Source organism: Lissotriton vulgaris, chromosome 2_1, assembly GCF_964263255.1.
Source record: "Lissotriton vulgaris chromosome 2_1, aLisVul1.2, whole genome shotgun sequence".
Classification (NCBI taxonomy): Eukaryota; Metazoa; Chordata; class Amphibia; order Caudata; family Salamandridae; genus Lissotriton; species Lissotriton vulgaris.
Genome location: NC_141687.1, coordinates 936,016,693 through 936,041,306, shown reverse-complemented (window position 1 = coordinate 936,041,306; position 24,614 = coordinate 936,016,693).

Genomic DNA, 24,614 nt, shown 5'->3' with positions numbered 1-24,614 from the left:
TTGCACACTTGCCATTGTAATATGGCTGGCGGTGTCTCATAGACACCGCCACCATATTAATCATTTTCTGCCCCGGCCGCAATGTGACCAGGGGGGAAAAGTGGCGGGCGGTGTTTCCCTCTGTTGCGGTCACCCCCGCCATTGTAAAGTGGCGGGGGGAAAAGGGTGGCGGGCGGTCATTTCTGTCGGGCGGATCGCAACTGCCACCATGGCGGTGGCGATCCGCCCGACATCCTAATGGAGCCCCTAGTTCTTTCTTTAACCAGTAGAGGTAGTTCTAAAAAGAACAGTTTTTTTAGTTTTTTTTTGTTTTGTTGAAAAACGTAGAAAAATGAACTTTTTACCCAAAATAATTGTTCAATTGGAACAAACTATGACATTGAAAGAAAAAAATGATTTGCTGCATCTGTGGTTCCTGTTCTTCTGTAAAAATACTTCAATGGACTGTTGTCCGAAGGCTACTAATTTACTGCAATGTATGCATTGCATCATTAAATTTTTCAGTTCTGGCTGAATGTTCGCCACCATTGAAGATGGCATTGGTGGTACTCTGGCTGTTGCTGTAGATGTACTAGGAGAAGAGTCCTCCTCCTGAGATCTTTGCACCACAGCTCTACTCCAACTGTTGGGGTGTATATTTTTTACATGGCGTTCCATGCTGTGGGTTCCAAATGAATATTTCTTATTTGGATTTCCTCTTGATAACACTGTGTCACAGATCTTGCAGGTGACCAGTGGTGCATTTACCTTCTTTTGATGTTCTGGAAAGCTGAAAAATTTCCAGATTATGGACTCCTTCTTCTTACTTGGGTGAGGGTCCTCTTCAACAATGTCTTCATTAGAAGAATGGTCAGAGTCTGGATGTTCAGCCATTTGGAAGTATTTTTCTGTAGCTGGAAGCTGTAGAAAAAAGGTGTTGCTTCTCTGAAATCCAAAGAAGAATGATGAACATGGGAGGGGTCTTTAACAATTGGAGTAGGAAGTATTATAAACCAATTAAATCTTTTGTTTTGAGGTCACATGGTTAGACGTATGATTACGCAGCGCTTACGTTGCATTTACGGAGTGCTTACGTAAGCTTACGTTGCGTTTACGCTCTATTTACGGAGCGCTGATGTCATCTTACGATGCGTTTATGTATTACGCACCCTCGCGAGATTTATAATTGCCTAAAGTTATATATGGTCTTTAAAATTTTAAACTAACATGTTCTTTATTATCCCAGATAATGTGTACCTTTATATTGTGCAATGAATAGGTAGATATAACGATTTAAAGTTTATAAAACTTTCCGGGGTAAGAGCTCGAAGCTTTTACGGTGTGCGGATGGTGCTCTTATGTTGCGTGCACGTGCGACGTACCCTCGCGAGATTTGTTACTACTCAAAAAAGTAATATACTGTTTTTAAAAGTTTTTAAAAAACATTTTCTACATTTAAGCAGATATTGTCTACCTTTAAAATCTACGTTAAAAACTTAGATATTATGTTTTAGAAACTTAAAATAATTGTCGGGGTAAGAGCTCAGAGCGTTTACGGTGTGTTTACGGAGCGCTCACGGTGCGCGGCCCCTGTAATCATATAAAAAAAAACGTGAAAATAAAAATGATATATATATATTATATTAAATATATATATTCACTGAATAAACCATAGGTTTCAAGCCTTACATAGTTAGGTATTAGCATTTACAAAAACCTTGCATATTCACTAAAAGAAACATAGGTTTCAGGTCATATATAGTTAGGTATTAGCATTTAAAAAGCCTTGCAAATTCACTGAAAAAACCATAGGTTTCAGGTCATATATAGTTAGGAATTAGCATTTAAAAAACCATTGAAATTGCTCCTATGCAGTTAGTTGTACTAACTATATTTCGCGCACCCGCAATCCACTGCTGACGATGTCACATATTACATCATTCATGACATGGTCAGTGACATCACTGATGACATCACTGATGACATCTCAAATGGCATCACTGATGACATCACTGATGACATCTCAATTGACATCACTGATCACATCACTGATGATATCATTCATGTGATAATACGATGCACCTCTTCACACTCTAATATAACCTTTGATACACCCAGTGTTAAACACAGACTACCATTCTTGAAACCATTGACACACCAATACCAGTTACTACATACACACACACTGATTGCTAGGTCTATACACACATCCAATCATTTACCCATAGAATCACTCATACATACAGTCACTCATCAATACAACACTATCATCTGCACTTAAACACCTATACAGACACTCACACTCTGCCACTCATCCATGGAGTTACTCACACATCTAGTCAGTCATGCAAAGAAGCAATCACACTTTCATTTCCTCAACTCAACTATACAGTTATACACACAACACCTTACTTATTCAAACATATACTAACAAAAACTTACTTTGTTATACAATTACTGACACAAGTACACAATGATCCATACCGCCACTTGCAATATCAGTGGCTCTTATGTATAGTCATTTATATATGCCAGCTACCCACACACACACTCAGTCTCCCATACAAATACTCGGGCAAACAATCATTAACACATATAGCCACTCATATGGCTACTGATCAACACATGCAGTAGCTTACACAACAACAGACATATTGATGTACACATTCAGACAGTTTAGTCACTAACCCATGCATTCAGTAAGACACATTTAATCACTCACTCATACATTCAGTCATGTACCTACTAAATCTTGCTTCCAGATAATTATACATCCACTCATTCCTCAATATGTAAAACATATTTAAACTTTACAGAAACACACAGTCACTGGATGATGTCATCAGTGATGTCATCAGTGATGTCATTTAAGATGTCATCAGTGATGTCATCGGTGATGTCACTGACCATGGTTTTTTACATGCTAATTCCTAACTATATATGACCTGAAACCTATGTTTTTTTCAGTGAATTTGCAAGGTTTTTTAAATGCTAATTCCTAACTATATATGACCTGAAACCTCTGCTTTTTTCAGTGAATATATATATATATATATATATATATATATATATATATATATATATATATATATATATATATATATATATATATATATTCAATGAAAAAACCATTGGTTTTAGGCCATATATAGTTAGGAATTAGCATTTACAAAACCTTATTTTACTCGCATAAAACCATTGAAATTCCATATATAGTTAGAAGCGCTAACTATATATCGCGCACCCGCAATCCACTGCTGATGATGTCACATATTACATCATTCATGACATGGTCAGTGACATCACTGATGACATCACTGATGACATCTCAAATGACATCACTGATGACATCACTGATCACAACATCCAGTGATTGTATGTGTCTGTAAAGTTTAAATATGTTTCACATATTAAAGAATGAGTGGATGTATAAGTGTCTGGATGAAGAATTTAGTAGGTGCATGACTGACTGTATGAGTGAGTGATTAAATGTGTCTCACTGAGTGCATGGGTTAGTGACTAAACTGTCTTAATTTGTGCATCAGTATGTTTGTTGTTGTGTAAGCTGCTGCATGTGTTGATCAGTAGCTATAAGAGTGGCCATATGGGTTATTGATTGGTTGCCCAAGTATTTGAATGGGAGGCTGAGTGTGTGTGTGGGTGGCTGGGAGGTGCGTGACTCTGTGCATAGATGTGTAAGCAGTTGATTCACTAGGAGTATGAGTTCAAGAGTGCATGTGGAAACAGCTATATGGGCGGTTGACTATGCATGGGTGTGTTGGTGAGTGAATGGATTTCTCATTGCTACATGTGCAAGTAAGTACGTATGTAAAACACAATACATGTGAGAGTTGAGATATATAAATAACTGAACATAAGAGCCAGTGAATGTGTGAGTGGCTGTATCGATCACTGTGAGCTTGTATCAGGGATTATATAAGAGAATAAATATGTGTTATTATATGTTTGAATAAGTAAGATGTGTATAACTTTATAGTTGAGGAAATGGAGGTGTGATTGATTCTTTGCATGACTGACTAGGTGTGTGAGTAACTCCATGGATGAGTGACAGTCTGTGAGTGTCTGTTTATACTGAGTGTATGTAAGGTTATATTAGAGTCTGAAGAGGTTCATTGTATTATCACATAAGTGATGTGATCAGTGATGACAAATGAGATGTCATCAGTGATGTCATTTGAGTTGTCATCAGTGATGTCATCAGTGATGTCATTTGAGATGTCATCAGTGATGTCATTTGAGTTGTCATCAGTGATGTCATTTGAGATGTCATCAGTGATGTCATCAGTGATGTCACTGACCATGTCATGAATGATGTAATATGTGACATCATCAGCAGTGGATTGCGGGTGCGCGATATATAGTTAGCGCTTCTAACTATATATGGAATTTCAATGGTTTTATGCGAGTAAAATAAGGTTTTGTAAATGCTAATTCCTAACTATATATGGCCTAAAACCAATGGTTTTTTCATTGAATTTTCAAGGTTTTCTAAATGCAAATTCCTAACTATATATCCACTATAACCTATGGTTTTTTCTGTGAATTTCATTGGTTTTTTAATAGCAAATATGAAAAGCTTTAAAATGTCAAGTACGTGATAGATAAAAACATTTTCGTATTTATGCACGCTGATGTGCTTTGAACGCTGCACCCCCCCCCCCTCCCCTCTTTTGTCTTAGTAGTACTCTCTCGTTGCAGATACTGAAGGGTAGTTAACGCAGGCCTTTACCACCGTTGTAATCCGTCGTGCCTCCTTGTCTCTCCATTTGATTGATTGTTGTCCAAGCATTTACTGTTTTAGAATTGGTTCTCTTTGGATCATTCTCTATTTACAAACAAGCACAAAGTCGCAATACTCTGTTTAGTCTTTGCAGATAGTGAAAAATCGTGTAAAAAAATAAAAGTAATCGAGCAAAATCAGTAGGCCACTAATTGGATCTCTTTTTGACCTCGCTAAAATAGAAATATTAGGAACAACCCTTCATGAGAAATACGAAAATAGTGAGATGAACTGAGCTCCACACCATGAGGGCTGCAAGACAGCTCGGCTCCATCACCCATCCCGCACAAAATAACGACAAACCCTATGCAAATATTAAAAATATAGACAACACACCAGCAAAGAAACAGGGTAAAACATTTTATTAAAAAACTATTTACATAACGTTGGTTTATAAGATGATGTCAGTAGTGGACCGATGTGTGAATAGATCGAAAACAGCACAAGGCTCCAAGATCCGGATGGCAAGCTCCTGGATGTTGGGTGCCATAGTTTAGAGTTCTGAATTTCAGCCTTTTTCAATGCCTGTGCTTTGTTGAATCAAAATGGCGGCTTGACACAAAGCTGACTCAAGCGTTGCTACTGATGCTATGCAGACCAAAACTGGTTTTCAGTTTGTACATTTTTCTAGATTTTTCAATCCAAGTTTGGTTGACTTTGTAGAACGATGGCTTCAGATTTTCAACATACGGTGTGGTGGCGCTGACTGGGAGGGGGCGCTTCGCTCCTGCCCCCTCCCCAAGTAAGATTTTCATACGTGAAAGTACGTTAATGGTTTTGGTCCCTGAGATGCTTCGATGTCACTACCATTCTCAAATAGCATAAGTTCTGGATGTTGGGTGCCATAGTTAAGAGTTCTGAGCAGTGCTTGTAACACTGTCTGAAGCTTATTTCCACCTACTGCAGCTTCACTATTCTCAAAGTAAGTGAGTGTCGTTTGTTGACCTGACTGCATTAGAAAACAATGTGATATGTTACCTTCCTAAACAGCTTGACGGAGGCCCCTGAGGGGCGGTGTGATGGCCATGGACTCGGAGAAGACGCTTGGCTCCGACACCCTCCCCAAGTCTTATAGCACTGGTGTAGCCTGAGATCGCCCCCGACATAGGCGGCCGGCTCCCGGGGTCCGGCGGAACTTTTTGCCTTTTGATGACTCTTCAATTCTGGACCTTGTCCCACAATCCGTTTGACCTGAAGACAAGCTGTAGTGGGGCGCCCCTTTATCGTTTTAGTTGCCATTCCGCCCGCTTTTGCTACACTGTGCCTCTTCCGCCATTCAGCTGTTTACCGCCCGCTCTTGCGACTACAGCGTCTCGCTCACCATGTAGTTGAGATGCGCCCGCTCTTGCGCTGCAGCGATAGGCGGCTGCCACAGGACTCTCAAAATGGCGGCCGGCTCTTCGGTTTTGGGCCTGGTCCACTAAAATGGCCCTGGGACACCTTGGAACTCGGACGCTTGTCTGCTAGGGCTTGGGTCCCATTCTCGAAAAGCGTCCCCTCAGCCGTGAAGATTCTACAAAAGTCTTGGGGGCCTCCAACTCCCGCAGGCTTCTGGTGGGGAGCGGCTGCCATGATTGCTCGTGGAATGGCCACGACGGAGCTACGAGATGGTAGTGGTCTCATGCTGACGCCAGCTTTAGTCTGAAACATCCAGAAACACTATAGACTACCAATTCGATCAGTTCCGGTAGCGCCCCAACATGACCCGGAAGAGAAGAACTTGCCCTCCCCTCTTTGACTGATGGTTCTTGTTGCCTGTCCCCTCTGTTGTCATTTAACAGAACTTTTTGGACTGCTGAAAGGGGTTGTGTTCTGAACGCTGGTTGGTGGAGACATTTAGACTATATTGTTGACCTACGTTGTCACGTAATGCGTTTTATGACACGCCGCGTTAGCGCACCCGGAAGTGATCCGAGGCGCGGCGCGCAGCGCGTAACGTAAGCATAACAGGTCATGTGACTTGTTAATAAAACTTTTCATTGGTTCATTTTACTTTTGTTAATTTAATGATGAAAAGCTTGGTCATATGACCTAAAAATTACGCTTTTTATTATTTTCAAACAATATTTTTTTTTCAAACATATGTTATAATATTCCAGGCTAATGCACTTTCCCGGAAAATTTACAACTGTCTTGCAAGTAAAATATATTCCTTTTTCGAGAAAAAGGGCGTTTCTTCCTTCCATGACGGAGCCGTTGAGTAAAAGAGATTCGGCCTGCTGTCTTAGTCGCCGATACGCCTGATTATCAGATTCTTATCGATCACTTTATGTTGCAGACATGAAAAACACAACTGCCCTTGACCATTTATCTTTACTGCGTTCCTACATATTATACCTTTTATCCGTCATGTAATTGGACTGCTTTATTTCACTTGCCTTTTACTGATTCGAAAACAGTCACTAAAAGTAAAAACTTTACAAATGTAAATACTACTACTGTGTTTTGTTTTAAAAACCTTTATTGTGAAAATGTCAGTATGCAAATACGGGCCTATAACCACGTGGGCCGGCCACGGAGCAAACTGAAATCGTATATGATGAGGAGACATTTACATTGTAGAAGAACGTAACGAGCGGGCCATTAGGTGACAAGAACAAAGGTGTCTAACAGTTGCGGAATCGGTGGACGTACATTTTGTAATTAAAATACGACAGGGCCACTTACAATAACATTTTCTAGATATACATTTGCGGGCAAGGAGTTATGAGTCCCATTTATACCGGCGCCATTTTGGGCGAGGCCGGGCAGGTCCAAGATATAGTCAAAATGTCTCCACCAACCATCGGCCAGACCAGAACCCCTTTCGGCCCTTTATGCTACAAGATGGTGTCTTCCATTCAGAAAATATTGGTGGCAGCATTTTGAAAGGAAACAGAAACAGCCGTTCTCCTAGTGAGTTTCACATTGTTACATTTAGGAAGAATGTTGAAGAGTAGTATGTGGAAAATCTGAAGCCATTTTTCTACAAACTCTCAATCAGACTTGGATGGAAAAAAAAAACCTGAAGAATGTACAAACTGAAAACCAATTTTTGTCTGTATAGCACCAACAGTAACGCTTGAGTCAGCTTTGTGTCAAGCCGCCATTTTCATTCAATCAATAGCGTCCCCCTGCACACATTCAGGGACCTGGTCGTGTCTTCAGATGAAACGCATTGTAGGAAAAGAAGCAGAAAGGAAAAGGAAAAAAGTTCCGCCGGACCTAGTGAAGCTGCAGCAGGTGCAAATAAGCTTCAGACAGTCTTACAAGCACTGCTCAGAACTCTCAACTGAGGCACTCAACATCCAGGACTTGCCATTCGGATCTTGGTGCCTTGTGCTGGTTCCGACCTATTCACACATCGGTCCACTACTGACATCACCTCATAAGCCAACGGGGCACCCCACGCCGACTTTCGGCGCAGCATTGTAGGATGGCCACACCAGTGCGGCAACTTGCTGGACACAACATCGGGGCCATCCAGATCTCGGCGCGTTCGACTCACTGTACCGCAACAGTGACCGCAACTCAGCTGGACACGCCGTCTTTCGGCGCAGCATTGTAGGATGGCCACACCAGTGCGGCAATTTGCTGGACACCACCTCGGTGCCATCCGGATCTCGGCGCGTTCGAGTCACTGTACCGCAACAGTGACCGCAATTCAGCTGGACACGCCGTCTTTCGGCGCAGCATTGTAGGATGACCACACCAGTGCGGCAATTTGCTGGACACCACCTCGGTGCCATCCGGATCTCGGCGCGTTCGAGTCACTGTACCGCAACAGTGACCGCAATTCAGCTGGACACGCCGTCTTTCGGCGCAGCATTGTAGGATGGCCACACCAGTGCGGCAATTTGCTGGACACCACCTCGGTGCCATCCGGATCTCGGCGCGTTCGAGTCACTGTACCGCAACAGTGACCGCAACTCAGCTGGACACGCCGTCTTTCGGTGCAGCATTGTAGGATGGCCACACCAGTGCGGCAATTTGCTGGACACCACCTCGGTACCATCCGGATCTCGGCCCGTTGTGCTGCCTTCGGCCTATTCGCACATCGGTCCGCTACTGACGCCGCCTCACGTGCCAACGGATTTTCTACGCTTTTTGTAGCCCTATGCCGCATAACAGGTCATGTGACTTGTTTATAAAACTTTTCATTGGTTCATTTTACTTTTGGTTTCCTAAAGATGGAAGGCTTGGTCATATGACCTAAAAATAACACTTTTCATTGGTTTAGAACATTTTTTTTTCCCAAACGATGAAAGCCCCACCTTGTTTCTGGATCATTCAGACTGAAGCTGGCGTCAGCATGAGAGCACCACCATCTCGTGGCTCCGTCGTGGTCATTCCGCGAGCAATCATGGCAGCCGCTCCCCACCGGAAGCCTGCGGGAGTCGGGGGCCCCCAAGACTTTTATACAATCTTCACGGCTGAGGGGACGCTTTTCGAGAATGGAGCCCAAGCCCTAGCAGGCAAGCGTCCGAGTTCCAAAGTGTCCCAGGACCATTTCAGTGGACCAGGCCTAAAACCGCGGAGCTGTCCGCCATTTTAAGAGCCATGTGGCAGCCGCCTATCGCTGCACTGCAAGAGTGGGAGCAACTCAACAACATGGTGAGCGAGACGCTGTGGCCGCAAGAGCGAGCGCAACTCAGCTAGATGGCCGCCACCTGGGGAGGCCCGTTCACGCCGGCTTCCCCACGCCCCCCCCCCCGGGCCGCCGCACGCCAATTTTCGGAGCAGCATTGTAGGATACCAAAACCAGTGCGGCAGTTTACTGGACATCACCTGGGTGCCTGTCGTACATGTTGTGTCAGCCATGTGACACTGGACACAGACCGCTACTGACGAGGCCTCCCCCCGCACCACCCGGGACGCCCCACGCTGTTTTTCTGTGCTACATTGTAGGATCCCTAAACCAGTGCGGCACCCAGGCGACATCACCTGGGTGCCGTCCAGAACTCTGCACGTTGTGCTGCCTTGGGACTATTCGCACAACAGACCGCTACTGACGAGGCCTCCCCCCGCCCCACCCGGGACGCCCCACGCCAATTTTCGGAGCAGCATTGTAGGATCCCTAAACCAGTGCGGCACCCAGGCGACATCACCTGGGTGCCGTCCAGAACTCTGCACGTTGTGCTGCCTTGGGACTATTCGCACAAAAGACAGCTTCTAACCATTGTTGCTTTTTGTGTTGAGAAATGTTTAAATGTTTTTAGTTTTTGTTCCGTTCGTTAAAGTTAGTAGTTAATAAAGTTTTATAACCTTACTTTGTTGGAGTGTTATCTATTTTTTTAAAAACGGGTGAATGGGGCCTTGAATTGGGTTATTGTCATGTGTGGGCTTTGGAAGTGTGCTGCTGCAGGATCGGACATTTCAAACTCAAATGCACGTTCTTTTTCTTACCTTTCCGAAGCATGGAGCGCAATAGCAGGCAGAGAAAGGGTGATGCACGTGTTGAACACTACCTGACCTGGCAAGTTGCTGGCAGTGCCCCCCCGCCCGCTCCTGAAAGAGGGCACACACACACCGCCGCCCCGAGTACTTCACAAATCTTTAAAAGACCATGCGCTTGTTCATGAAGCTTAAATGGTTTATCACCTCTTCTAGAACCCCTGCATCGACCCTCTGACGTTTCATGGAAAAATTACCATGTAACACAATACCAAGCCCTGTCAGCTGAAACCCCCAAGGAATCGTGGGGCATATTATCAAGGGGGTTTATCTCCGCTTTTTTGGCTTTAAAAGCCATGAAAGCGGAGATAAAATTATTTCCCTATTACCAAGCTGTCGCTAACACCAGTTAGTGACAGCTAAAAGGAGATAGCGACCATCTTGGGCCCCGCTTTGCATGTCAGTGATACTTATCACTAATGACATGCAAAGTGGCGTGCCAAGATGTTAGCGACTGGAAACAGTCCCTAACATCGCTACCTTCTATTACCAACTTTTGGAGATATTCGCGCTAAGCGCGAATATCTCCAAAATCTAACACCTGCCCTGAGCAGTTCTTAGCCATGTTATCCAATGGGAGGTGGATAACATGGCTAAGAGCATTAGATCGATAATACATGAATATCGCTGACTTTTCACCTGCCCTGAGCAGATCTTAGCCATGTTATCCAATGGGAGGTGGATAACATGGCTAAGAGCATTAGATCGATAATACATGAATATCGCTGACTTTTCTGCGATAATAGCAAGGTTTATCTGCGATAAAAATCGCCGATGTGCGGCGATAATTTTTGTCTCTAAACAAGTTAGAGACAAAAATTATCGCTAGTTGTTCGTAATATGCCCCCGGGTTTTTGCTTGCAGAAATCGGGAGGCGGGAGACTAGCACTGAAATCAGTACTCACACGCCTGAATCAGGAGGATTGGCATGTCTGAATTCTCTACAGCTGGGGCCATAAACTACATCCGCAGGGTTAGGTGATAGCCTGGGACCAGCCTGGCATCTAAAATGGCTGCCGTGCACGACAAAATTGTGGCATTCGAAAAAAGGCAAGATGGCGCAGCCGCTGGAAGAGATGTATCAACATATATCAGCCTCCTCAGCCACCCTCAGGAAACATAGGGGATTAGGATACGTCTCCCGCACCCCCTTATACCTAGTACTTTAATTAACGAAGCACAAAATGGCGAATTCCCATTTCGCTACCAGTTTGCGGCCCAGTTCGCGGCCCGTGAAGCGCTTCTACCGTGAAAAATCATTTTTTTTTATTTTCCCCACGGGACCCTTTAATAACCCCAACAACATTCCTAGGGGGTCAAGAGGGGGATACCTTGCCCCCTTTCATTAAATTCCCCCTTAGTTTTTCACCTTTTCTTCTCTCTCGATCCTACCGAGAGACAAGATGGCGGCCGCTCCGGACTGTCACGCAGCAAAAAAAAAAAAAAGCTCACGCACAGCCGCTGGAAGAGATGTATCAACATATATCAGCCTCCTCAGCCACCCTCAGGAAACATAGGGGATTAGGATACGTCTCCCGCACCCACTTATAACTAGTAATTTAATTAACGAAGCACAAAATGGCGAATTCCCGTTTCGCTACCAGTTCGCGGCCGCGCTTCTACCGTGAAAAATCATTTTTTTTTATTTTCCCCACGGGACCCTTTAATAACCCCAACAACATTCCTAGGGGGTCAAGAGGGGGATACCTTGCCCCCTTTCATTAAATTCCCCTTTCGTTTTCCACCTCTTCTTCTCTCTCGATCCTACCGAGAGACAAGATGGCGTCCGCTCCGGACTGTTTAGAATGTTGACAGACACCGGAGAGCCAATCAGCTTTCTGCGCGCAAAGTTCCGATAAGCGAAAAGTAAGCGGACCGGATCGCTGCCCAGAGCGCTGTTACAGATATATATCTTGGTTTGAACGTTAATTTCTCAAAAACTACTGGAGCACATATATTGAGACCTAGCAAAGGCACATCGGGCTAACAGTCCCTACAATTTTGCCAAGTTTCGTGCAAATCCATTCAGCCGTTCGAGCTAAAAGTGAGTCCAACCGCCCTATGGAAAAATGAATGGAAAAAACGCGTTTTGGGACCCCCCTTTTTTCTCAGCCCCCCCTTGACGAAACCCCCCTAAATTTTCAGGGGCTGCTCAGAATCAAAATGTGCCATTTTCCTGAAAATTTCAGCCGATTCCGTCCACAAACGCCAAAGTTATTAGACATAGAATTTTCAAAAGTCCCATAGAGAAAAAATTCTAACTATATATACCTACTGGCGATAGCCAGTAGGTAATATATATATATATATATATATATATATATTTATATATGCTAGTTGCTGGCTCTCAGAGGATGGTGAAATGCGTCTATCAACAAGGCCAGGCTAACATGCATTAGCGCATGTTAACCATTCTTTCTGAAACAAAACGATAAATATCGGAGGTGATGACTCCCATGGCCCTATATGGCCCCTCTTCCATTCAAAAAAAAAAAAAACAATTTGGCCCCAGGGAGGTGGTGGGCCCCAGGAACTGAGGGTCTCCTGGTCCCCCAAATTGCATGTTATTTAGCCCTGAGGAGGTGGTAATCCCAGGACTCAGGGTGCTCTGAGCAGCTCCCCATCAATGTTTCTTAAGCCCTGAGGAGATGGTGGTCCCTGGGGTCTATAGAGCCAATGGAGGGGGGCCCAGTGCCACCTTCATTTAAAAATAAATGCCCCCAAGACCTGGCCCATCCAGAGCTCTAATCAAAACAAACGCAGGAGTTAGCGCTAGTTTTAAAAAAAATGTATGCTGTAGATTTGCGGCAACGTAGAGTATCCTTGGCAAAATCTTTTTCTTTTTTGTGCTTTTTGACCCCGCCGTGGTCAAACGGGAAGCCAGGACCACAGTTAGGTGGTCAGGGTAGGCCTACCTTGCCCCCTTTTCTTTTAAAAAAAATTTTTTTGTGGGACTCAACTGAAGCCGGGTCCAAGGATGGCTGCCAACACTTCCTAGTTGTATATTTATTACCTGCTGGCGGTCACCTTTCGCTGGTTATAATTAGGACGAAAGTTTCCATAGGAAAAGTGGGTTTTTTTGCCTATAATTTTAATGCCACTTGACAAATCTTCACAAAAACATTTAAAAAACATCCCCTTGTTGGTTGGTGTAAATCTGTTGAGTAGTTTCAGAGATATTTACCTTAAAAAAAATTGAAATCTGGGGATGCAAGTTCTTGCTGTGGACTCACGGATCCTGCTTAATTTGATTGGCTGCCAACACTTCAACCAGGAAGTGTTGGCAGCCATCTTGGGACTCGGCTTGAAGCTGAGTCCCACACAAACAGTACAAATGAAACAAAAGGGTGCAGGGTAGGAATACCCTGACCCCCCAGATATGGTGGAGGGGTTCCACAGTGACCTGGCCTGGGCCTAAAAATGCTTTTATTTATTACATTTTGCCACAAATTTGTGGGTGAAACTGCGGTTCTGCATCAAAATGGAAAAATAAGATGCACTGGCTTCCGTGTATCTTTTTCATGAAGCTCCCGGGTTGGCCAAATTCGAGGGGCAGTGTTTAATAATGCCGCCCGTGCTCCAGAGACTGAAAGCTCCCCTTGGTAAACAATAAAATGAATGATGTGGGGTGGCCCACATGGACTCCCCACTGCCCCAGGGACTGCCACCTCCCCGGGGCTCTGTGTAAAATTAGTGTGTTGGAGGTCCAATGCTACGGGGAGCACCACCTCCCCAGGGCATTCTTTACAAATTATGCAACCTGTGCCCTGGGAACCACCAACTCCCCAAGGTAAATGTATTAATACAGGGTGGGCATTAGGCTCCCTGCAGCCCAGGCACATCCACCTCCTGGGAATAAATCTAATTTTAAAGCTGGGGATCCGGTCCCCCTACAGCCCCGGGGAACGGCACCTTCCCGAGGTTGAAAATTAAATTATTGCTGGGGGCATGTGCCCCCCACTGTGCTTGGAACCACCACCTCCAGAGGGATAAAGTGATAAAATGTGGAGGGCCCATAAGGCCACCTACTGAGGGCAAATATAAATAATTAAAGTGGCGGACTGTGCGGCCTCCTGCAGCCCTGGTGACCACCACCTGTCTGTGTCTAGCAAAGGAGGATGACCCTACGGCCCCCCTTCTGGAGCCATAGATGGCCCTCTGAATCACCAGCTCCTGCTATGTCCCAGGGTGCCCACCCTTGGGACATAGCTGTTTTCTATGGCTTGGCGGGATCATTTCCACATCTACCGATTCATAGCAAACTGTGCTCGATTTGAGCACGCAAGAGCATTTTGATCTTGTTTGCTCAATGCAGAGCAAAATTGCTTTTAACCAGAGGGAGGTGCATGTTAGTAACTCCCTCAGTGTCAAAGCAATGCCGGCTTCCACAGGAGGTGAGGAGCTGGCAGGGACCCATACAGCCACTTAGACCCCAACTGACAGACTGATACAGCCAATCACACAACCAGTCACTCACCCATACATTCACTGAGACACCTAGTACCTCACTTATGCTGTCAGTCACGCACCCACTGAATCATCCATAGAGGCACTCATACACCCACTGATTCACCAACATACCAAGTTATATATATTTAACACTCATAAACCTTTCAAAAACACTCAAAAGCCCTGGATGATGTCATCAGTGATCTCATTTGAGATGTGATCAGCGATGTCATCTGTGATGTCACTGACCATGTCATGTGTGAAGAAAAATATGAGTCATAAGCAGTGCATTGCAGGGGCAAGTTATAAATAGCTCAGGTAACTATAACTACTGAATTTTACTGGTTTTGTATGAGTGAAATAGGAGCCTAACTATAATGTACCTGTAACCTTTGCTTTTTCAGTGAATTTCTATTGTTTTTTAAATTCTATATCCTAACTATAACGGCCTTGTAACCTTTGGTTTTTAATTGAATTTCTAATTTTTGAAATTTTAATATCTATCTCTAAGCTGTAATCTTTGAGAGTGAGTGTGTAAGTGAGTGCATGAGTGTCTCAATGGATGTGTGAGTGTCTGAATAGGCCTGGGAGTGGCTGCATAAGTGTCTCTCTGGGTCTGTGAGTGGGTACGTGACTCTCTGAGTGGTTCTTCGTGAAGGTGTGAGTGGGTCTTTGTGAAGGTGCATGACTCTCTGGGTCTGTGCGTGGATGCATGAGTGTCTAAGTGGGTCTGTGAGTGGGTGCATGAGTATTTCATTGGGTCTGTGATTTGGTGCATGAGTTTCTGAGTAGGTATTTGAGTGAGTGCATAAGTCTTTAAATGGATCTGTGAGTGGGTGTGTGAGTCTAAATAGGTCTGTGAGTGGGTGCATGAGTGCATAATTGGGTCTGTGAGTGGGTGTGAGAATGTCTAAATGGGTCTTTGAGTTGATACACATGTGTCTCAGTGGGTCTGTGAGAGTATAAGTCTCTGATCTGGTTAATAAGTGAGTGTGTGATTCTATGAATGGGTCAGTGAGTGAGTGCATAAGTCTCTAAGTGGGTCTGTGAGTTGGTGTGCGAGTCTCTGAGTGGATATGTGAGTGGGTGTGCGAGTCTGAGTGGGTCTGTGAATGGGTACAGGAGTCTCTTATTGGGTCTGTGAGTGGGTTCATGAGTGTCAGAGTGGGTCTGTGAGAGGATATGTGAGTGTTTAACCCCTCGTGTGCTGATGACGAGCTGAGCTTGTCATTCCACACAGTCTCTGTGTGCTGATGACAAGCTCAGCTCGTCATGGCACTCACCCACGGGGGAAGTGCTGGCACTCCCCCTGTGGGCAGTTGATCGGCCTCTTTAAAATGGGGAAGGCAGGGGAAGACCTTCCCCTGCCCCCCCCTCCGCATCATCAATGAAGGTTCCCCTTAGTTCACCGACGCACAGGAAGCCATTTGCTTTCTAAGCTTCGGTGAACTAACAGGTAAGTTTTGGGGCTGGGGAGGGGAGGATTTAAAATAAAGAGCCATCGGTCAAAAGGAAAGGGTTTTCCTTTCCCTCAATGCCTCTTTTGTGCATTTCTGCTGCACAATTGTGCGATCGTGGAGCAGGAATGCCCACTAGACGCCAGGGATTTTTTTTTAATGCATGCCAGTGTTTGTTTGTTGGGGGAGCATCCCCTTGGGGGAGGGTCTCTCCCCTTTTGGGGGCAAATTCAAGGACTTTGTATGCCCCCCTGGGGGGGTAGTATTTTTTTATTAATATTAAGGCAAACTATACAAATGTGCATGGGATGGGTCCTTGGGCAAGGGTCACTCCCATTGGGGGCCATTTTAGCGAGCACACAATGGTTTTTGTTTTGTTTTGGGGAGCGACCCCTTTGGCAATGTAAAACATTTAAAAAATGTATTTGGTCCACTGGGCCAATTGAATAAATGTAGTGGGGAGTGGCCGCTTGGGCAAGGGTCATTCCCCTTTGGAGGACTTTTTAGTCGCCCTTTTGGCTTTATCTGTCCCCTGGGGGTGGGGGCTGATTGAATTTTTCATCCATCTTCATGCTTTAGCTCACTACACCACCCTAGTTTACACATGGCCATATGCAAATTAGTCTGACCCTGTGCCTCATGGGAACAGTCCAGCCTGAACTGCCAGGCCATATCTTCCCTGTCCTGGAAACAACCATCCTGGGACCGGTTATTGGTTAATCAGCCGTCATCAGGCAGGCTACCTTGAGTCCAGTGGCAAAGTGAGCAAGGGACCACGTCTGGGCATACCCTGCCAACATAGGGCAATGAAAGCGCACAGGGTTAGACTGATTTGCATATGGCCATGTCTGAACTGGGATGGTGGAGTGAGCTAAACAATGATGATGGATGAAACCAAGCTAGGATCTAACCCACCAGGTCCTACATTGCACATGGTAGCCTAGGTTGTGGTGACACTGGGGATTAAGAACTATCTCCATTTCACAACTTATTCATGCCATTATCTTTTATGGTTTTGAGCAGTTCTTTTAAAATTGTTAGCCATACAATCTGCAGGAACTACCTAAAGCCCCACGAACTGGTTTCGAATGTTGGCTTGAACTGGTGCTGTTATTAAAAAAGAAAAATTGAGAATCCTTTGTTTTGGCATTTTAAAATAAGAGTATTGGCAGAAGAGAACTGATGCTGGATCATCACAGCTTCCGTATTGTTGTCCGTGCTCCTTCAGGCTTCCTCTCATCACCTGGTTTGATGGAGCCACCACTAATCCTAAATGCCTTCCTCCCCACATCCAAGTCTCACCTTTGATTGCAATAAATGCTCAAAGCTTTAAAAAAATAAAAATAAACAAAAAAATAAACCAAGATCAGTTGGCAGGTGGACTGGTGCACTATTTGCATATGTGATTGTAATTTTGTTTCTCCTTTTAAAACTAGTGTAAAGCTTTTGATTCCTGGTTGCCGTTTCGACAGTGGTTGTTCTGCAGTTTTGTGTAGTTGCAATTTTTTGGTAAGAAAAACTTTTTTGTTGTATGTACTCCAAATGAATATTATTGTAATGTATGGATGCATGTTTTTGTAAGTGGTGTCATAGTGGCAGCATATTTAGTTAGTTTTTTTGAGCATGAAAATCTTTGTGATGTGTTTTGCCTTGTCTTATGTGGATTTTTTTTTCTTTTTCTTTTTTAGTGGGATATTGTTGATCCATACTGTGTCTGTGCAGAGTAAGTGGTGGTGATTTTAGCTCCTTGTGGCAAGTGAGTGGTATTGTTTTGGAGTGCTTAGGTATTTTTGATAATGGTGCATTTTGTTTATTACTTTTTTTTTACAAAGTGTTTGTTGTTGTTGACTTATTTAACAAGTTAACTTTATTAGTAATCATTATGGCTAGCCGTAGAATGACTGCTCAGCAGGTGGTTTCGTATGCTTCTTGAATCTTCCTCTGAGCCAGATTATGAGACTGACAGTGCATCTGAGGGTGAGGAGGGAGGGGAAGTTTCTGGCAGTGACTTTTCTCTCCACATGGAATCATCAGATGAAGAAGGTTCTCTCAGTGCAGATGAAGGGCCTGTTTTAGAGGTGATACTGCTGTGCCGATGGTGCAAGAGGCCTCTGGATTGCAGCCTGAGGATGCTAGGCTTCCTACTGGAAGTGCTGGACTCTGGGTTGATCCAAACATGGTGCAGCCGGTGTTTCCTGCCTTTAGCGCTGATGCACGGTGTAGAGTGGATTGTGAAAACCTTTTGCCTATACAGTATTTTCAGTTATGTATGGATGATGTATTTTTGGGTGAGATTGTTGAGCAGACTAATTTGTATGCTGAACAGTTTTTGAGGGACAAGAGTGACAAACTTAGGCCTTACTCTAGAGCTACCCAGTGGACTCCCACAAACCTGGAAAAGCTGAAGAAGTTTTTGGGTTTGACTTTATTGATGGGTTTGCTAAGGAAGCCGAGCATGGCTTCATATTGGTCTACCAGCCCCTTGATGGCAACAGCTATATTTCCTGCAGTTATGGCTTGTGATCGGTATTTACTTCTGCTACGCATGCTGCATGTTGTTGATAATTCTTTGGCCGTGCCACGTCGTCACTCAAACAATGACCGTCTTTTTAAGATTCGGACAGTTGATCGATTTTCAGAGATATGCATGCCAGCAAAATAAATACATATTGATGAGTCTTTGGTTTTGTTCAAGGGTCGTTTGGTTTTTAGGCAGTACATCCCTAGCAAGAGGACACACTATGGAATTAAGCTGTATATGTTGTCTAAGAGTAGGACAGGATATGTTTTAAATTTTTGTGTGTACACTGGTAGAGATCCCACTATTCACCCCCCTGGTTGTCCGTCCACTTTTAGAGTTTCAGAGAAAATTGTGTGGGATCTTGCTAGAAGAGTGTTTAACAGAGGTCACCATTTGTACCTTGATAACTTCTACACTATTGTGCAATTATTTAAGGAATTGTTTAAAGTGGACACTTTTGCATGTGGCACAATCCGCTCTAACCGCAAAGGCTATCCCAAAGAGCTTGTTTGCAAAAAACTTCAGAGGGGTCAGTGCAGTTCCTTGCGTAGTGATGAACTACTAGCTATGAAATTTGTGGACAGGAGGGATGTGTACATGCTGACTACCATCCATGATGAGAGTACTTAGCCTGTGCCTGTTTGGGGTCAGGTTGCTGAAGTGCACAAACCTCTGTGCATTCTAGACTACAATCAGCACATGGGTGGTGTTGACAGAGTAGATCACAGGTTGGAACCTTACACCGCTATTCATAAGGCTTATGTTTGGTATAAGAAGTTGGCCATCCATTTTTTGAAATTAGCAACTTTCAATGCTTTTATTGTGTTCAAGTAGTATTCTCCTGCGTCAAAGTTAAAAAAAATTCAGTTTCAGCACTCTGTGATAGCTAGCCTTGTTGTTGTGGATCAGGTAAGTGTTCCTGGATTTGGAGTGTTGGAGGATGTGGCTCGATTGAAATATCACCACTTTCCTGATTACATTCCTCCCACATCTACAAAAGACTTTTCCACTAGAAGATGTATAGTCTGTTGGCGAAGAGGTTTGAGGAAGGAGTCTCGTCTTTTCTGCCCCGGGTGTCCTTCTAACCCTGGGCTGTGTGTGCCATCTTATTATAGAGCGCACCACACGCAAAATAATTTTGGGGAATTTCCATGAGTGGTAAAGTGAACTGCCTGGTCTGTATTGTTTAAAAATGTGTATTCTGTTTCAAGGTTGACATTAGTGCCATGTATTTAGTTTAAGATTGTGTGTTAGTAGATTTGTATCTATTTGCAATTTGTTTGTGTTTTTTTGTTGAAAAAATCCTAAATGTGGGGGGGGCTTGGCTTCGAGGGCGACAATGGCGGACGCGGCTCTGTAGAGCTCCTGCCGGCCCGATACTTATCTGCCTAATTATCCTGGCCCCGAACCCTTCAATCCCTTTGCAGAAGTGGTGGTGACTGCTGGAGACTGGGGGCGCCCGTTGGTGTGGTCGCTGGGGCCCCGGACCGCACCTGGAGCGGTGTTTGGTGGCGGTGCCTGCCGGGCCTGCTCACCGCGTGGTGAGCCGGGATCTCAATTTTTGCCCCGCCCGCCGGCTGGCTCTCGGCGCTGGGCGGGCTGCATGCGGCTGAGCCCGTGTGACTAATGCCGTGTCGCCGGAAGAGAGACGACGGTGCACCTTGCCGCTGATACATCCTGCGGGGCGGTGACCCTGTGAGGCGACCCCACAGATCCGGAGGTCGCTCAGTATCTGCTAGACTGCCGGTGGCGGGGTGATTGCAGAGCCGGCGGAGGGGGAGAGCCAGGCCCGGTAGGTGGACGGCAACGGGCCCTGTGGCGAGATCCGGGGGTGCCGATCCAGCGGATTGGCTGTGCCGAATCGGCGGCGTGGACAGTGGAGTGTCGGCGCCCGTCTAGCCCCCTTGACTCTGAGCCCGAGATTGGCGACAACTGCGCCTTGGAGGAGCGGCCCTGCCCGGGGTGCCTGCTTGTAACTTGGCTGGCGGCAGGTGGGTGACGTGCTGCCCGGTGTGATCCGGATACCCGGTCTGGGCCCGAGTAGCGGACAATTTAGCTGTGTGAACCCCTGTCCGGGCGTGTGACTAGAGGCGGGGGTGGCACGACCGCCACCAAGCAGGGGCCCATCGATAAGTTCACTGGCCCCGGAGGAGGCGCCGGGACTGCCGGAGGAGGCCAGAGTGCCGGGCCGGACAACGCGGCATTGATGGCGGCCATTACGCAGTCCCGCGACATGTTGGATGCAAAGATTGGCACGGTCGGTGCCGATGTGATGCTGCTGCGTCAAGATCTCCGCAACGCGGTCGCCCGCATCACCGAAACAGAGACCAGGGTCACAGAAGTGAAAGGCAACGTGGGCACCCTTCAGAAGAAAGTGGCGGACATGGAGAGGATTCAGAAGGGCCTGGCGCTTTGCGCTGAAGATGCAGAGGGGCGGGCGCAACGGAATAACCTGCGTTTTGTCGGTTTTACGGAGGATTGCGAAAAAGGGCCTATGGATGCCTTCCTGGCACGATGGTTGGAGAGCTGGCTCCCCCTGAACACTCTGTCGCGCTGCTTTGTGGTGGAGCGCGCCCACAGAGCCCTGACGCAGAAACCACGGGCGGGGGAGCGGCCTTGTCCGATCATCGCCAAAATCCTGAACTTTCATGACAGGGACGTTATACTCCGGGAAGCACGGCTCAAAGAGACTTTGCTGTACGACAACCACAAAATAATGATTTTCCCGGACTACACCAAGCAGGTCCAGCAGCAGCGACACTCATTCCTGGCGGCGAAGGCCAAGCTGTGTGGCCTCAAAATCCAGTACTTGCTGCTCTAACCGGCCCGCCTCCGGGTGATCTTCAATTCCAAGGCTCACTTCTTCGACTCGCCGGAGGCCGTCTTCCAGTGGACTGACGAGACGGTCAAGCTCCGACCGAACGCCCAGCCGGGGCTGAGCTCCGGGCCCTCGCGCAGTTCATCCCAAGAACGGAGCGACCCGCCCGGTAAAGGAAAGCGTCATCGGAAGTCCCGCTCACGACGGAGGTCCTTGTCCCGAGACCCCCTTTTGGGGGACACACAGCCCGACACGGACCAATCTGGCAAGGAATCCTGATCATCCTACGATATTGACATTTGATGATTGCTTTTGATCCGTTGCTGTACATTGTGGCAGCCAAGGCTTGGATGGTGGAGCAGACATTGACTGGTGCAGTATAGACTTATGTTTTGGCAGTGTCTGGGGCCCTCGAGGGCTGGTGTATATATGCTGTACCTTGCTTCTGAACCAGATGCTCGTGGGATTGGGGTTCGGGCGCGGTTTGTGGGCTGCCTCCTCATCTTGGGGTTGGGGGGTGGTTCTGGGGGCGCGCACTGTTAGTTAGTGGGGGGACTAGTTGGGATCCATTGGTATGGTTGGCTTTAGGCGCTCTGTTCTGGGCCTGAAGCACCTCATGCCGCGACAGATACTTCACTGTTCTCTGAGGTATTGGGGTGGGGGGTGGGACTGGGGTGTTTGGTTGTTTGGGGGTCGGGGCTGGTTGAGGGGGGTGGTGGGGGTTGGGGCTGTTCTATATCGGTGCACGTGATTCTTACGATATTGGCAACTGAGGTGTTGGAGACCTGGGTCGGGTCCTGGGGGTCGCAGAGATTTGCTCACCGAGACAATGGTTGATGTCCCACGACCGGTCCTTGCTAGTACCTCTATGCGGATTTTGAGCTGGAATGTCCGGGGGCTCTTGGACAAGATCAAGCGGGGGGCTGTACTTCGCTGGGCCAAAAGGGATTTGGCTGATGTGCTGCTCCTTCAGGAAACACACATGTTGGGTACTAAAGCATTGAGTCTACAGCGGTTTGGCTTCCATCAGGTTTTTCATGCCGGGTTTACCAGGGGCTCGAGGGGAGTGGCCATTCTTGTTCACAGGCGGCTGTCCTATACTCATGAGCGTCACTGGCTCGACCCCCAGGGTCGGTTTGTGTTTGTGCAGGGGAAGATTGGCGCAGAACCAGTGGTGCTTGGTAGTGTGTATGCCCCCCCCCCCCGCTGCTGTGGTCCCTGGCGGAGAAACTGTTTGACCTGTGGACTGCAATTCCCCACTCCCTGGCGGTGATTGGAGGTGACTGGAATGATGTGGTGGACATGAATCTGGACAGGCAGAGGGGGCAAGGGGTCGCGGCTGCGTCCTCGCCTACGAGGCTGAATGCGATGATAGATGGGCTGGGATGGGTAGACGTGTGGAGGCATCTGCATGCCGGGAAGCGGGAGTATATGTATGTTTCAGCAGTGCATGGCTCCCTCTCCCTTTTGGATTGTGTGTTTGTGCCGGGGGCCTTCCTTGACAGGGTGAAGGGGGCGGCGATCCGGCCTCGCGGGCTGTCCGACCACTCCCCCGTAGCAGTACAGATTGACCTATGCAAGGCACGCCAACCGTTCCGGTGGCGGATGTCCTCGTGGCATCTACAGCGACCGGCCTACTCCCAGCATATGCGCAGTGCAATTGCCCGCTACTGGCAGGACAACCTCACGGAAGGGATGGACGAGGTGACGGTCTGGGAGGCTATGAAGCCCGCCCTGAGGAGTGTTGACATCGCCTGGTGTGCATCTGCCCGCCGGACTCGGCAGGAAAATATTGTTACAGCGGCAGAGCGGGTGGAGGTGCTGGAGGCGCGATACCGGGGAGGGGGTGACGACAGGGCGCTGCAACTGCTTCTACAAGCGCAGCAATCTTATTCTTCGGTGCTGCTGGATGAGGCTCGCCAGGCGTGGCTGGCTACACGTAGCAGGGTATACCAATGGGGAGACAAGTCCTGCACCATGCTTCATAGGCTCTGTCAGCAGACTATGCAACCAATCACCTTGCCTGGGCTTATGGACGAAGCAGGAGCGGTAATAACAGACCCTGCGATCCTAGCGGCGAGATTCGCGCGCTATTATGCGCAACAGCACGCCTCTCGAGAGAGCCTTTCCCCCGAGGACATCGAGGGGTTCCTAGTGGATGTCCCTCCTCACGCGGTCTCAGACGAGGTACAGGATGCCTTAGATCTCCCCCTGACAGCTGAGGGTGAACTGGGTGATGCGTTGGGTCAACTTAATGTAGGTAAGGCACCAGGACCGAGTGGGTTTCCCAGCGAATTCTATAAGAAGTTCCACTTTCAGCTTGGGCCACATTACAGGCGGGCATTGGAACTGGCGCGGGAGCGTGGCAGCCTGCCCTCGGACTGGCGTCAAGCCGAAATTGTGGTCTTTCAAAAACCGGGTAGACCCCCCGACCGCCATGAGTCCTATCGCCCTATATCCCTCATCAATTTTGAAGCCAAGCTCCTGGCCAAAGCACTGGCGAACCGCCTACTCCTGCATATTACGGACCTCGTCCACCCGGACCAGGCGGGCTTTATGCCGCACCGGGCGACGAGACACAACATTCGGCGTGCGCAGGCCGCGATAGACGCAGTGGGAGCGACCGGGGATCGAGCAGCGCTGTTGCTCGCTGACATTGATAGGGCGTTCGATTCGGTCAGCTGGACCTATCTCTTTGCCCTCTTGCCGCTTCTCAACCTGGGGCCGGTGTTCATCTCCTATGTGAAATTGCTTTATACAGACATAACTGCCTCGGTACGTGTCTCTGGGGCGATCTCCGAGCGGTTCCCCATTGCCAGGGGCACTGGTCAGGGGTGTCCTCTCTCCCCGTACCTTTTTGCATTGGCCATGGAGCCCCTGGCTGCCCGTGTATGCCGGGACGCACTTTATCGGGGCTTTGTATGGGGGGCGGACCACTCAGATCGCATAGCCTTGTATGCGGACGATGTCCTCTTCTTCATGACCGACCTGCATTGCACGGGTCCTCGCATACTGGCTATGATGCGGGAGTTTGGGGAAGCGTCGGGGCTCTTTCTTAATCCACGCAAGTCGACCCTGTGGGTGTTGGGGGGTGACCCAGTGACATGCCCATGGGCCGCGACCCTTCAAGTGGCTGTCGATGGCCTGAAATGTCTG